The following is a 16,410-nucleotide window of genomic DNA, read 5'->3' as shown; positions in this document are numbered from 1 at the left end:
TAATAGAATAGAGGAAAAAAAACCCATTTGCTATGTTAATGTTTAAACCTTCTACTTTGAGACTCTTTTTCCTGGCTTGTGCCCCCATTTCCCTCCTCCATGTGCTGCTGAGCCCCTGCTCTTCCAGCCACCTCTGCCACTGTCCACACTGGTCTTGCATGACCCATGGCACAGCCCCAGTCTGGGGCAGGCCATAGTGAGTCATAAAGATGCCTCACTTTAGTCTGATCACACAGATATAGTGAACATGTGTACTATGTCCTAAAATGCATCCTATCCTGGCATATTCACTATGCATATCAACATCACCCAAAACATTTCCATGTTTAGGGGTTTACGTGCAAATCATTATGGTAATGCTTTACTGATTTTTTCCCTCACATATTTGAACATGGTACATACTGTGGATGTGAGATTACATTCCTGCAGCTGGGTAGCTGTGCTCCAAGTTTACAAGCACCTTCAAAAGACACACAGACCCTTCTTTTACTATGCCCTATATGGCTTTCTTCTCTCCCCCACAGAAAACCAATCCAAAAATTTCCATCCTGCTGTTTAAAAATAAAACCAATTTACTTAGCTGCTAAAGACTTGAAAATAAAAGGGCATGTGTCCCATCTGAAGATCTCTGTATTATGTGTGAGCAGGAAAAAAGATATCTTTCACAAGCAGCCATAGCTGTGTCTCTGACATTTGATAAGGGAGAGAGAGAGATCTCTTTATGTGCAGAATTCTAAAACCATTTAATGATCAAAGAGCAATCCCGATTTTATCTTCCAGTACTTCCTCAGTGGTGATAAGATTATTTCTTTGAATGTTGCATTAGACGACTCTACCCATAAATAGATGTGTAAAATTACAAACATGCAAGACTTGAAAAGGAACGAGGAGAATTACTTCGGGAGGCAAAAGCAGAACACATTCAAAATATGTATATATTTTTTCCTCTAATTTTGAATCCTCATTACATTTTTAAAATAAAAACATTTAAAATGACAAAATAATTGTTTGCATACAAGCCAAGAGCTGCTTGATTATTTTCTTTCTGTTTCTTCCTTCTCTTTCATCATGGAAAGCCATGCTGATTTCAAGGTTTTCTGACATCTATTCTCTATCCTACTGCTAATTCTGTCTGCCTTCTGCTTGATAGATGGGATGTTGAATATGAGCCCTTCCCTGCAAGGACTCACTTGGTACTTAAACGGAGGCTGTCCCCAGCAGACATCAATTCTGGAATTTTGCAGGGGATCCCCTTCCAGAAGTCAAGTGTGATGCTGGAAATGCTAGTAGCTATTAATACTATCTGTATTTTTATGATAAAAAGTTGAGAGGTGCAAAACTTTAAGACCCATTCTGACCCAAAGTATGATTGTGCATGTCGGCGTGAGACCAAGTTGGTGACTTGAATCTAGCAAAACTAACCCTATTAGTTTTAGTAGACATAGTGAGACATGAAACTGATGTTTTACTTCAACATAGTAAGACATGAAACTCAAATCTGATATATTAAACCTTGAGGAAAATTAACTTTTTTCATAGGGTATGGTGTAAAACACAAAATGTTTATTCTGTCTCATATAGGCAAAAGTGAAAATCAGTTATGATCTCAGTAACCTTCCTGTAGGGTTACATGACTGAATTATTTACAAGATAGGTTTAGGTGTCTTTTCATGAAATAAATTCAGATTTTGCATGTATAATAATACAGCTGTAGAAGTGAAAAATTATTTACTAATTATTGGTATGCACAGTGTAAGATCTGAAAATCTGAAAATTGGCATGCTGGTCTGCTTTTCAGCAGAGTTATTTCGGCAGCTGCATGAAGTGTCTGTTCTAGAAAACACAACATTTAATTTACACTCTAATGATTCCTACATTCCTGCAATTTTTGTCCCCACAGCATCATATCAAAGATGCCGGTGGCATTTTGGGTGTCAGGGTGAATACAGTACTTATTAACCAGAGTTATTCCTAGAGACATGTAGCCAGGGGTTAGGCAATTATGGGCCTGTTCTAAACTTGAATGGGAGAGCACGGGGAAAACTGGATGTAGGATGAATATTTATCCACAGGAATTAGGCAGAAACATTGCACCTAATTCCATTGTCACTGCTGCTCTGAGAGAATAGGAAAGAGATGAAAGTAATGCCTAGAGAGTACAAGTGAGTTCAGGGCTCTTTATTAAAAGATATGATAACTTTAAGCCCCGGTTTTACAGAGGTAGATACATGTGGGAGGGAAAGATATTGAGGAAACTGAAATGCATTATGATTAAGTTACTTTTGGAAGCAGAAGAACACTCAGAACTGAGATTATAGTCAAAATCTTCACATGCCTGAGTGAACAACAATTTCATTAGCCTGTTCTGCCACTTCATCAAGTACATCCAATGCACTGCATCAGCTAACTCCCTGTTAGCAGCCGTAGCATGGGGGTTGATTGTGGCAATTCCACTCTGTAATACTACTTGTTCTTTAGCTCAGAACCAGAGGAATAAGGAGGCAGATCTGTATTAGAAACCATTCAGTTTCACCAGCTTTAAAAATTATAATCAGCTCTGAAACAAAGCTATTTTCTTGGTTTTGTTGCAAGTTCTTCTGGACTCCAGACCCTCAGTGTCCACCACTACCAGCCCTTGTTGCTCCTTTCCTTAAGAGCCATGTGGATCACCCTCCCATTTTAGAGGGCTTCACTTCCTTTTTTTTTTCTCCTCTCTTCTGTCTTAAGCACAGACTCAGAAGTCTCCACTCCTGGGAAAGGACAAGGGTATCAGAGAGGCAAAAGAAAGCAACAAGTTATTCCAGATGAGCAACCTGTGCAACACTTTGGCCAATGTTTGATGCATCAAAGACCTGTCATGGTTTAACCTTTTCATACACCCTTGGTCAAAACAGTTGCAAGTCAGTTGATGGCAGTTTAAAAATAGGCCAGCCATATTGGAAGAGGGTGCAGGAGCCACTCAGAGCTAGAAAGGTTGAGTTGCAGTGAGGGTGAGGAAGGACAAATCAAAGTTTGCTAAGAAAGAAGATTAAGAGATGTCTCAGTTACTGACTACTAGAACCAGCATGGAAGAATTGTTTGGAATACTATTGTTGAACTCACTAGATAAAAACATAACGTGAATGGTTGTTCAGCTCAAGCTGAACAAATTCAACCTAAAAAAGAGAGCACATTTTTTAAAACCATGACTATGAAGTTAACCTTCAAAAGAGGCTTCCAGGAGAAGCAATTAGTTACGTACTCTGGATGTCTTTCTGGAAGATCAAGTTTTAATCAAGCCCAAATTATTGACCTAGGTACAGGTAAAATATAATGGCCTGTGCTATATGACCCTGAAGTTCTGCCTAACACAAGATACCTAATAAAAACATTGCATGAATCTGTGATTATCTGATGGATTCCTGGGTCCAACAAGTTAATCAGTGAGGCAGCATCTTGGCTGTATAACATGATAGATAGCTTTGGGAGCTGGACCTGGCCTTGTTCCTCTCTGTTTCTTTTACATGAGCACGTCCTGGGGACAGAGAAGTCCAGAAGACAGATCCTACCTACATGTAAACCGTGGCTGCTAGATCTCACAGACAAGATCCTCTTTATATGTTTTTCTGCTATTTCCCCGTGTTGCATAGGGCTCTTCATGCTGAAGGGAGGGACATGTCATCCTTGTCCTCTGGGTAGTACATAGCTTAGTAGCCTAGATACACTCTTAAGGTTCAGAGGCAAATACAGATGTCTGAGTCCTGGGTTTAGGCAAAGCTTCACATCAAGTCCCTGGTTCCCTGAATGACTATATTGACCAACAAGTAATTATGTACAAATGGATATTGCCATCAGCATTTTTTCTTGTTAATTAAGTGGTGAGTTTCAGATTGAGATTAAAGTACCTGCCTTTATGGTCAGGGTACATCTAATCAGCATGGTCTCACTGGAGCTGAGAGTGATATTCAGCTTACCAGCCATTAGGGATGCAATTCAATTGCCCACACAAAGCCATTTACTATGCTCAGAGCACCTGAATATCTGCAGAAGGCTGGTAGAAATGACCTGTGACCTATAGGACATACTCAACGCATGGTGTGGCAGTTAAAAGCCAGGGAGGAGATCCCACAACAACCAAAATAGCATTAGACTTCTATATCTGGGCAGCTCAGTCCATCTCAGGGTGACACTCTCCTGCCTGTCTAGATGTCTGATGAGTGTGGTGGGAGTTTTGACACATAAGTAGGCATCCACATTTCGGGGTCTTAATCTGAAGCTGAATGTTGCTCAGACTAACTATAGTCTTGGTGCTCCATGTTGTGATCACAGGTTTAAGCCCATGCAGCATGTATGTCCTCAGGGGTCACTGGTTTTGCCTAGATGCTACACTGAATGCCAGGCTCATAATGTATGTGCAATTGCACCCAAGGACCTTATGGTCCTGAGAGCCCCAAAGGTTGGACTGGAGTTCCCCTATGAGTTGTAAACGTGACAGATATAAATCAGTGCCATCAGGAAGACTTTCCAGAACTGCTGTTTAGGGTCAATATGCCGAAACTATTCTGCCATTTTAGCATGGTTCATTTTAATCTTGTCCTAAGTGTCTTATGTATCACTTTGATGTTATATAAAAATATATGTATGGCGTGGTTTAACTGAGAATATATATATATATATAATAGGCAACAAACCAATATTAGGACCATCATCTATGATGGGGAAAAAACCATTTCTATCACTAATGAAGAAGTGAGTTTTTTAATGCTGTAAGGCAAAGGAAAGTTTTTTTATATCACTGTCCTACTCTTAAGAATGCCTAACAGTATCTTTAATGAGAACCACTTTTGAATGTCTGTAACAATTATGGAGTCCTTTTCATCACAATACTGAGGTGAGAGAATAGAATTGAAAGTGTGTAAGAAAAGTTTTTACTTTAGTAAAGGAAGGATCACTGAGGCAGATAAACTGGGTAAGGAACGATTACTGACACTAACTTTCTCACAACAATAATAACAGAAGAGTGTGTGTCCTCCACTGCAGACAGTTTTATTTGATATAATATCTACTACACAGTGACTGATGAAGTGAGCAGCAAAAGCAATTGTCACAAAGCCAACTGGGAAGAGAGCTAGCAGAAAACAAGAAGGAAAAATGGCAATAATTTTAAGCCAGAAAATTCACATTTTTTATATCCTACCTGCTAACTCCCTTCTTTTCTGCCTTCATTGGCACAGTTGATCCTGCTGTCCTAAAATTCTTTGTGAAATACATATCCCAGCTCCATTTGTTCTATCCACATTGAAAGCCTCTGTGAAGGAAAATATTGTTCAAAAAATGTAACAAAAGTAGATTTATTTGGCCCATGCTACAATAAGGAAGATGAGTCCTTGGTTTGCTGACCTACCCCTCTTGCCATTATTGCTGCAGTGCCAGGTTGTCCCTGTGTAGCATGGGCCAGTGGAGCACAGGCAAAGCCCTGCATGCTTCCCACATCACTACAACCTTGTCCTTCAGCAGCAGAGCTGCAGTGCATGCATTACATGCAGTAGCACCACGTGGCTTCATCCACATTATGCTCCTTCAGGGCAGTTTTGTTGAGGTTTTGTCCTGTATGTATTAGGGGAGGAACACAGAAGGAACTGACTAAATGGGTGTGATGTGGTTAGTGGATCCAAACCCAATTCCTATTTCACTTACCTGCAGTGATTTCTTGTCTCTTGCCAGCAAAAACGCCTTGCCAAGGAAGCAAGGTCTCAGCCCCAGGCATAAACATGTCTTGTGCCTCAAGGAGATTCTCTCCTTTTTTTCTGGGCTGTTTAGAGGACAAATATCTCCCAGACAGGATCCATTTTTACTTCCATGATGTGCTGTGAGAAAGGTGTAGCACAGCACTGCAGTAGGAGAGCTGGACAACACACTCTTTGTTTCTAGAACAATGCAGCCTTTTTCTGACTTGAGCAAACACTTTACCCAGCAATACTATACTTGGCAGCACTACAGAGTTCCCAGCTTCCATGGCCTAGGAAAGTAGATTAAGTTTCTCACCTGATTAATCACTCCAGTGGCCCTTATCCAACCCAGGTGTCTCTCCAGAATAAAATATCATCACTTGCTGCAGTCACTGATGTTCTTTCCTGCTGCAAACTTTATGAGAGTTTTGATAAAACCCTTTTTTTGTTGGATGCTCATTTCCTAGTCACTGCTAAACCACTTAGTTAAATCTATTTGTTCCCCAGATCAGTCTCACTGCTGCAGATCTCAGTTGTTCCCATCAATCAATCCAATTTTGTCACGCTGAAGAACAGTGTGCTGTAGTTTTGTTTTATTTCTTGTCCTCCTCCTACTGGCCTACTAACAAGTCTAGAAACACCTTGCCCATTCCTGTTTTGATTTTGGACCTATAACTGTTGTCTCAAATGATGTTTAAGTTGCTACAAACAAATTGGTCTTGTCCATCAACATTTCATGTTTTCCACCTTCCCTGAGTGGAGATGGTGTGTTGGATATTTTCTTCAGACATGGCTCAGCTTGGTGGGAACTCCTCCTGTGCCAAGCCAGTAGCATGGATGTTTGCTGAGCTGCATAAAAGGGATCTAACTCTGTTTTGAAGGCATAATTGGAGGAGAAAATAATGATAAAGCAGTGTGGGAAGGTGTAAACCTTAGAACTTGAGGCAGTAAACAGTCCATAGAAAAACAGGACTCATAAAAAGTGAAAGAGGAACACATTTTTAGTAATCTGCAAGGGGAGGCCATACAAAGTTTCCCACAAATTTCTATTCTAATATGTTTCAGTGAATTATCCCTGGAGAGGCAGCATGTACCATATGGGTAACTTTAAACCCTGTTTTCAAACTGAAAGTCATTTGCACTTAAAAATCTTAGCTCCAGCTCTGCACACCATGTTTCAGAGCAATAAAGTATGAGGGGCCCCAGATTGAAACTACCCCTCCCTAAGCATTTCTTCTTCCTACCATGTCAGAGGAAAGCTTTATGGACTTCTGCTCCCAGCTGCATTTTTTGATGGGTGTGGCCCATCTGTTCTGTCCTCCCAGTGATGGAGGCCACATCAGATGTCCTTCCCCTCAGACATCAAGTTAGCTCTAGAGAAGGTGTGTCCAAGAAGGGCTTCAGAGAGAAGCTGCTTTTCTATTTCTTTGTTGGAGCTAACTGAAAAAGGTCAAAGCAGTACCATTAATCACTCTGTTATGTGATAGATGGTGATATCCACTCCTTTCAGTGATTTCTGCTGCAACTCCCACCTTATATCAAATCAAAAGCAGCCAAAACATAATGTCAGCCAGTAGTTTATTGAGACCTGCAAGATAATTCACTCTGTTAATAAAGCACAGTGGTTGATATGATGCGGATGAGGCCATAATAAACAAATGAAGTAGAATGGATGAGGTTGATTTCACTAGACATCTATCAGCAGCTCTCTTCCTGAACCTCACTTCCCCTCATAACAGAGTTCCTTCCTCCTTCCCAGGAGTTTCCTTTCACCTTCTGTCTGTTTGCTGCTGGAGCAAATCCTTCATTTCCAGCCTGCTGTTCTGGTGTGTCTCACTGCCTTTAGCAGAGTGGGCAGTAGTACTTCTGTCAGTATGGAAAGGCTGTCAGGAGCCTTCCCAAGCTCTTAGGAAACAGAGAAATTGCAGTCATCTGTTCTGCTGCTTCAGCATCTTCTTTTTCTCCTGTGGGATGGAGAAAAAGGGCTGGCTGTGACGCAGAGCTGCAGAGTGAAAAGAACAAGTGTGGGATCCCCCATTCGTTTCACAGCATATAACATTTAGCCAAAGAGGGGAGCATTACTCCCCTCTTCAGCTAAAGAAGTCTATTGTAGAAGCAAACATTAAGGCTTTGAGAATGCCTACCCCCAGCTGCACTGGGGGGCTTGGTGACAGCCTCTTAAAGCACAGCACTGGATTTAGGAAGAAACGTCTGCTGTGGGAAGGTTTGTCTGAGGCGTAGCATTTCTTAGCATGACTATAAAGAGGAACTTGTGTGGACCGGATGTCTCGGGCTCTCTCCCCACCATCCTGCAACTTGCTGGAGTGGCTTTGTGAAAGTGATTCTTATCTGCAACATGGCAACTCTGTGTAGGTCTTTGTACAGCCCCACAACCCACTGGCTTGTAGATACTGTCCAAATTCCTTCCTCTGGGTGATAGATGTATCTGCTGGTCCTGAAAGAATGTCTTTCTTAATGCTACTTTGAATCAATTTTATTGTGTAGCAACCTAATAATACATTTGTTTAAAAAGGTAGATTTTTAAGATTGGGGCAATACTTCTCAAAGACCATCCTTTGGCACTTCTCTTTCTGTCCAGTTCATATTTAAACTTAACATTATCATTAAAACCAGCAAGAGATTATAAGGGAGGAGGTCACTGGCAAACAGATAACAACAAAGTTTGCTACCTTACCTACCTTGAAGTATATCTTGTAGCTACACTAAAATATTATATAATAATTTCTTTTTTAGCAACCAAAACCAGGATTCTCCCCATCAAATTTCTCTGGCAGAAATACAGAAATAGTTGCAAGATTCTCTGCCAAAATGCTAATTACTCCTTAGGGAATCATCCAGTTATGCAGAAACATGGGTCTGTTTATGTCCTCTGTATAATACATATAGCATAACTAAGGCACCTTTTCTGTTTCTTGCACATTAGTTCTGTGTATCTGAGTTAATATTATGGAAGATGCACTTCCAGAAATTGCAGGAAAAAAAAAAAAAACCAAACAAATGAACACTCATTACAGGAATGCAGAGACGTAACTATGGATTTCAAATTACAAAAATTTGCTTGCCTTCTCTATATAGCAGCCACATACATATTTCTGTTTTTACCAGCTGTGAGATTCTTAAGGGATTGCTGTGGAAGTCCCACGTGGGCTCACCACCAGCTTAGAAACAGGCAAAATGGATGATGGGGTGAAGAGATGCTCCTCTTTCACTCCTCGTTAAAGGTAATTTGAGGGAATGGGAGTTTCTGTGTGGGAGAATATGTGATGCAAGAACAGTCTAAAAATATTTCTTTTTGCTTCCATAGCAACTCCCATGCTGGCATGTCTTTGAATTTGTTAATTCATTCTTTCAGCTCTCTTTGTGGGCTTTGTCCAGTTTGCAGAGTTGCAAAATGATCTTTCCACCTGTGTTTACAGATGTGTTCCTGCAGTCTCTTCTGGTAGCAGGGTACATCCTACATCTCCAGGGACACCTCCCTGCAGCCTGCCAGTACTTCAGGGGGGCTTATGAAAAAGAGGGAGAGTGACTTCTTAAATGGATAGATAGTGACAGGATTAGGGGGAGTGGCTTTAAACTAAAATGGGAGAGAATTAGATTAGATGTTAAGATTTTTTTTTTCCCAAACTCAGGGGGCAGTGAGACACTAGAAGAGATTGCCAGAGATGCTGGAGATACCCCATCCCTGGCAGTGTTCAAGGCCAGGCTGGACATGCCTTTCACTGGTCTTGTGAAAGGCATCCCTGTCCATAGCAGGGGTATTGGAACTAGGTGATCTTTAAGGTCGGTTCCAACCCAAACCATTCTATGGTTCTGTGATTCTCTGCTGGAAACAGCACTTGACAGGGGAAAGGCTGATGGCCCTAAACACACATTAGAGTCAAAGGACAGCACTTCTCCTCTAAACGGCTCTCTTTGCATTCTGACTCATTCTCTGGCTGACCCAAAAACATCAGAAGGAAGGCCCTGCCAACCTCATCTCATGGCACACTGTTGTAAAAGCTGTCTTGCTCACATTTTTTCTCTAGCTCTTCTGTGATACAAAGGCGCAATGATGAAATTTATGCTTGCAAATGCTTCTGCCTTGTGTCTGATGGAAGCAAGGATATAGTACATTTCCTTTTTAAGTTATAAGCAGAGACTTGAGTAAAAAGTGATGCAGCAGGAAAGGTTTTATTGCTTTCCATAATTACGTTTTTCATATTTTCAGAGTAATTTTATTATTTTAGAGGAAGCGTGGGTGTTCCTGGAAATTCATTGAGGCTCAATAACAATTTCATCCCTACAAGGACACTTGTAATGCTTCTGTGTTGACAGGTGAAGCAATGCTGGGTGAGCAATTGATCTTGTTAGCACATATTGTGCTTCTCTGGGATATGGAGGGTTAAAAAGCCACAGCATGTGCACCTTTCCAAAGGCTATGCAGAGCAAATGCCTTAGGCTTGATTTGGATTTGTGTAAGGAGCAGTTATCCTGCACAGTGATAACTACAAGGTGAAAACCAACCTCTGGCTGTGCTGGTGGTGGGAAGGTGCTACCAGTGAAAGGTCCACAGTAGTCCAGGTGAGGAGCTCTGAGACAAGGGTGCCATTGAGCTGGGGGGGCCATGCCCCAGTCAGGCCCTGGAAGCAGGAGGTGTCATTCTCTATTTCTTGAAGCCCAGAACCAGCACTCTTCTAATCCCAAACTTCTGACATCAAATCTCTGAACATTTCTTTCAGAGAATTGTCCAAAAGCTTTTCATTTCACTATTCAATAACTTCTCCCAGACCCCAGACTTTTATATCCTCCTTTATCAAAGGAACAGAGTTTTAGCTGATGCGGCCAATGGGCTGGTGGACTGTTCTTTCTGTTCCCCTTAATTTTTTGTCACCCTTAGGTTAGGTGATAAAATTTATTTTGATTCTCTTATTCTTTTGACTTCAGTCTTCAACCAGGAAACTCCTTAAAATCAAAAGCTGGTATAGATATCTAAGTCAACACCATTTTAAACTGAGATGTCATAAAACACAGTAACAGCAAAGCTCTCAGGAAAATGCCATTTTAACAAATTCAAAACAGCTGCTCTGCCATCTAGTGTCATTGAATAATGTCTGCTAAGCCCCAGCTTTCACCCTAACTGCTGAAATACCTCTACCATGTACATTTCCTTCCAGTAGGCCTTTCAGGACAGGAACATGTCTCTCTGACAGAGAGAGGGATGAAAGTCAGAAGCAGTGTCCATTAGAAGCTCTCCGGTGGCATTAAGGTGAATGTAATTTGTCTCTCACATAAAAGGACTGTTCCTTACCTGGAAAGGTAAACTACAAAGCTAGGCACATCTGAAGAGCTGCTGACCTTCTTCCAGTGACTTGTTAGCTCTATTTAGAATGCTATCGACGTTCTTTATTTTAGGCAGGAAAACAACAAGCCTGTGAGGAAAATGCAATCTTTTCAAGTCTACAAGGTGTTTATTTTGCCCCAGGTATTTTCTGCTTCATAGTATGAAGTCATCTCCAGAATTTAAAAATTGCCTAAATGAGGCCATAGAAGTCTGAATGCTAGGGGTCCTCACTGGATAAAAATTAATTTGGTTTTTTGTTTGTTTCTTTGGGTTTTTTATTTCTTTGGGTTTTTATTGCCTCTTTGTACCAATGAATCATCTCCCTCAAATGAATTTATATTCATTAAGATCAGGGAAGTGGGTTTTTTAAAAACAATTTTAAAAATGTAAGTGACAAATATAAAAGTAACTAGTTTAAGGCTCTAGGTATGTACTTAGAAATAATTAAGACATATTTTTCTTTTGCTTCAGGGCCAAATACTGTTCTTGTCTGTAGAATCAGGTATGTGGCAATTAGGAATTATTCACGTATTCTCTTTGTTTCTTACCCAGTTAAATGTTGTCTTGATAAATTTTTAGAAACTGACTTAATTTGCCAGAATAACTCCAAATTAAGATCAGTGCTCACTACTGCAATTGATAACAGATGTTTGGCTTCAGTGAAAGGAGTATGACTTTACACATCTTTTGAAATGTCACAGCTCTTTGTATTCACAACTAGAAGCCATGCCAGAGCAAACCAATGCTGTCAATAGCAGAGCTGAAGGAAAACACACAAAACCCAAGACAGTGCATTCCAGAAACTGTACAAGTGTGGTTTGGAAAAGCTCAAATTTGTAGCCACTAAAACCATGATATAAATCCTGCAGTGCAGTCATGGTCTGCTTAATTTAGGAACTGATGAGAAATACTGCCTTAAAACTTTCTTTCTCAAGCATTCCCATGAGATTGCCACTTTGTGGGGACAGAAGTGTGATAAGGCAGATCTTGGCTACTTTTACCAAAAGGTTTCTTTGAGTTTTTAAATTCCTAGCCCAAATAGATGTTCATCCTAAAATAAGGAGAAGGAAAAAAAATACATTAGGTCTATAGACACTGATTTTATCTTACCATAACATGTCTAAAAGAAATATTCTTACAGACTCCCGTTTTTCTGGCAGAGTCTCTAAATCCACATTTGTTCCAAAAGTACCCTAGTCTGAAGTGCTTTGCAGAAGACTCTGGGGCCTCATGAGGTGGCTTTGTGAACATTCAGAATCCTATTGTGCTGTAGGTGAATGAAGAGATACAGATTTTCCCTTCCTAACCAAAGCTGACCAAAAGACAACTATGTTTTCAGGTGAAAAATGACAGCCAGAGATCAGCAAGCTAAGTGCATGGGTGTTGTTTACTCTTATGTGCTCCAGTTCTCAAAATATATAAATTATTCCCCCTCACAAAAATGGAGTCATGTTTTGTTTTTATCACAATAGTCCCAGCTCTTTCAAATAGCTGGCACTAATAATCTGTGCTTTAGTACTGATTAGCATCCTATATCCCTTCATTTCTAAAATGGAATTTTAATCAGATTGTAATTCCTTGAAACCCCCACGTCAGTGAGTACTTCCCTACCCATTAATCAATTGAATTTTGCCCTCAATTAAGCTGCTTAAATCCCCTTCATATTACCGATTGATAACTTTCATTGCCTCCAGCACATCACTGACACACTGTTAGGGTTTTTTTTAACATCAGGGCCATGACATTATTATAAAACTGAGAAAAAGAACAGACATTTGCATTGCTACTATTGTGGCTTTTCAGCTTTCTCATTTTAAATCCCCGTTTTCTTCAGGGATTTGAAAGTGGGTCATAAATTCATTCCAAAGAGAAATCACTTTCATTGGTCTAATCATGCAAGTACTCAATGTCTCTTCTGGGAGGCCAGTTCTTAGTGTGGAAGTAGCTTAGCTCCTTCTGCTCAACCCCCCTGCATTATTTTTTTATGGCCTTTATGCTTTTTTTTTATTGTTTTTGTTTGGCTGGTTGCTTCTGATGCTACTGTGCTGAAGCATAAATAAATTTTTCATAGGGAAGTTGGTAAGTTGCGACTCTACAATACAGAAGGATAATAACTGAAAGAAAATGAAGTTCTTTGGCTTGAGTTGAAATGCTTCCTATAATGCATTTCAAACTGGAAATGTGAAGAAACTAAGTTAATACCTCAGATAATCAATAGTTTTAATGACTCTTTAGGACAACAACATGCAACCTAAGGGAATAGTTCTGCAATCCTTATTCAAACTAAGGAGATTTAAGTCCCTGGGACTGGGTCATGTATCAACTGGCAACAAATAAAAAAACAGAAAACATGCTTCTCAGAACAGAAGGTTTTTTGGGTTAACTAAGAATTCATGTTGGAGACACACATGCATGTCCTTTTGTAGGTGCCACTTGTCAACATTTTCTTTCCCTGAGCGAAATGTGTGCTTTGCATGTTAATTTAGGACAGCACATGTCTTGTGTCCCAGTTTTAACCTGGTAGCATAATGCAGATTTGATACAGCCATGCATTTAAGTAATTATCTGGAAGGCAGAGTCAGGGACAGTAACAGTCTGGAATTTAACCACCAGAATACACCAGAGGAAGATAAATCCTCAGAGCCCCAAGGTAGCACAAAAATCACCTTGAAAGAATAAGCTGAGTTCTCCTCATGTCTTGCTATTGATGTAAAAACAGAAAAAAACCCAAAACACCAGACCCCCAAATCCAAGCATTTCTATTATGATTACTACTGCTAAACCTAATTAACTCTCAGTATGTGCCAGACATAGCAGACCTGATTAAAGTCTTCTGTTCTGGTGTTAAAATATAATCCAAGGCCTTTAAGCTTTTATTCAGTTGCCTATGATTTTGTAAGAACTCCTGCTGTACAGTATATGCTAATTAGAATGTTTGGATTAAAATGATATTCGGAAGGAAGGAAGGAAGGAAGGAAGGAAGGAAGGAAGGAAGGAAGGAAGGAAGGAAGGAAGGAAGGAAGGAAGGAAGGAAGGAAGGAAGGAAGGAAGGAAGGAAGGAAGGAAGGAAGGAAGGAAGGAAGGAAAGGAAGGAAGGAAGGAAGGAAGGAAGGAAGGAAGGAAGGAAGGAAGGAAGGAAGGAAGGAAGGAAGGAAGGAAGGAAGGAAGGAAGGAAGGAAGGACATTAACCTCATCTTTGTTTCACTTCCTTCACTACCTTATTGAAGTTATGTTTCTTACCTTGCTATGTGTCATTCAGGCTGCTGGAAGAGTGAAGTTTGAGGCTGAAGGTGTATTTTGGCTCCAGCTGGGAGCTGTTTTTGTTGCTGCAGTGGAGTTCTTACAAGTTCAGAGAAAAAAAAAAAATAAACTATGTCAGTTGCTTTTTCTTAGACATGCCACATTGCACTAGAGCACACTCAGAGCAACAGTCATGACCTTGGTGTATCACAGTCCATGGTTTTGACAGGAGAATCAGTAGCACAAAATATTGTCTAGTAGGAAGTGATTCTATGCTGATTTAATCAAAATATGACACATAAGCTGGGTTTGATTACAGTTCATGTCTCAAAGACTTAATTGTTGGGAAGAGGAGGGGCAGTTTTCTTGCTTTTATTTTGAAGTAGTTCTATAATGTATGATAGATTCCTGGCTTAGTTATTAGAAAAAGATATTTAGTACCTTTTGGTATTGCCTTGTTTGCTAGAACTCATCCAGCCCCCCAGTGTTTGTCTGTAAAGATTTACCTAATGCAATCCTTTAATAAGTGGCACGTGTCTTCATCTGTTTCAGGGAAGTCTTTTCCACTTCTTCTGACACTAAAGTCTGCTGTGAATGCTGAGTGAGGAGGTAGAGAATCAGAAGTTCCATTTATAACTTCCTCAGTCCATAGAAATAATCCCAGGGGAATTTTGAAAGAGATGTTTAACTACCTAACACTTCTCCTGGCAAGTAATCTGTCAAAGCCAGCTGTTCAATGGCTAGTTACCTGGTGCTTTGTTACACTTTTTAAAGATGCAACAAAGAAACTGTATGTATTTGTTATTGCCAAGAGAATTTTCTGAGATATTAATTTGAGTTTTGACTTAGAAGTTTGCTGGGCCAATTCAGATAGCCATTTCTTCATAACAGAAAATTTTTACAGATAAGTGTGGGAGGTCCTTCAGAAGTGCAACATGATTTTTCTTCAGATACCATTAATATTTCAGGTTGAAACTGTGTTAGAAAAATACAGAAACTGTTTTTCCTTGACATTTGGGTTATGCTATCTGAAATCTATTTCAATGGCAACAAGAAATATTGGTGCAAACTACACCCTTTTGTAAAGGGAAATCCTCCTGTACTAAATCTTGACTGTAATCCTGTAATCCTAAACTGAGAGAAGACTTCAAAGGACTGAGTTTTACTCCTGCTCTCACATCAGGCTATCAGTAATGCACAAGTATTTGCATATGTTAAAGGCTGGCACAGTTGATTCAGTGATAACAAAGCAAGGTTATAGAATTTTCTGTTGCCACCACCCAAAGTTCACTAAAATTTAAAAAAAAGTATTCTTTCCAGGTTTTTTTTTTACTTGTTTGATAGATTTTGATGCTTTGTCATTTGCATTTTCAGATTTCTTTTTGCAGTAGCTGTGAAAGATATCAATATAAGAAGAGAAGTCTATGATTTACTATTATAAATTTTGTATAGCTGTTAGTCAAGGCAGGTCTTCATTTCCCTTCTGGAAAGATAATTGTTACAACTGAATTCCTTCTTCAGAGACTAAAAAAAACTGCAGAAAGATTTGTGGGATAACCTTTATTTTAATCACTACTTTTACTTAGGTCTTTACCTTTCTTTCTGTTCACTGCTTGTACTGTGCATATTTGGCTTTATTCCTGTGCTTCTTTTTCTGTTTGTCATTCTCGGTCCTTACTATTTTCTCAGTATTTGCTTTTCTCATGCATGCTCTTAATGTACCTTTGTTTTTCTTAATTTTTTTCTGTGTGCTTGTATTCTCTGAAAGTGCAGGGTTATGTTTGACAATCAGTAACTCAGTGATTGAGTGACTGATCACACTGAATTAATGCTGCATCTCCAGTATCCTCCCATCACCTTTCTCAGCCTGCTTCTTTCTGACACTCCAAGGGTTTGTTGCACTACTGTGCCAGGGTAAGAAAATAGCATAAGCTTGCTTGGAGATAGTTGCTCTCTCTGCTGTGGTCTAATTTGCTCCTTCTGGCTTTGCATATTTCATTGCCTTGCCAGAAGCTGTAATATCCTCCCTGCTTTGTCTGCAAATAAGCCCATACATTTTTGGTGAAGCCCTGTCCTTATTCTACACAGTGAGCCAAAGGGAATGTGCTGGTCGTGACTCTG

The 16,410-nt window shown here is 39.9% G+C and overlaps 1 long non-coding RNA gene across 2 annotated transcripts; it reads right to left on the bottom strand.

The window, feature by feature from the left end:
* Window positions 1–2,017: 2,017 nt before the first annotated feature.
* On the bottom strand, window positions 2,018–14,586 carry LOC137474075 (uncharacterized). 2 transcript variants are annotated; one of them, XR_010999129.1, is made up of 4 exons: window positions 14,290–14,586; window positions 10,233–10,348; window positions 5,677–7,710; window positions 2,018–2,750 (listed from the first exon to the last, which is right to left on the bottom strand). It is a non-coding gene; the product is annotated as an uncharacterized lncRNA (long non-coding RNA). The 2 variants fall into 2 exon arrangements; XR_010999128.1 differs by lacking the exon at window positions 2,018–2,750 and adding an exon at window positions 5,433–5,586.
* Window positions 14,587–16,410: the final 1,824 nt, after the last annotated feature.

This window comes from Anomalospiza imberbis, chromosome 5 (genome assembly GCF_031753505.1).
Source record: "Anomalospiza imberbis isolate Cuckoo-Finch-1a 21T00152 chromosome 5, ASM3175350v1, whole genome shotgun sequence".
NCBI classification, from domain to species: domain Eukaryota; kingdom Metazoa; phylum Chordata; class Aves; order Passeriformes; family Viduidae; genus Anomalospiza; species Anomalospiza imberbis.
Note: the sequence above shows the minus strand (reverse complement) of the source record. Positions and strands in the feature narration are given on the sequence as shown.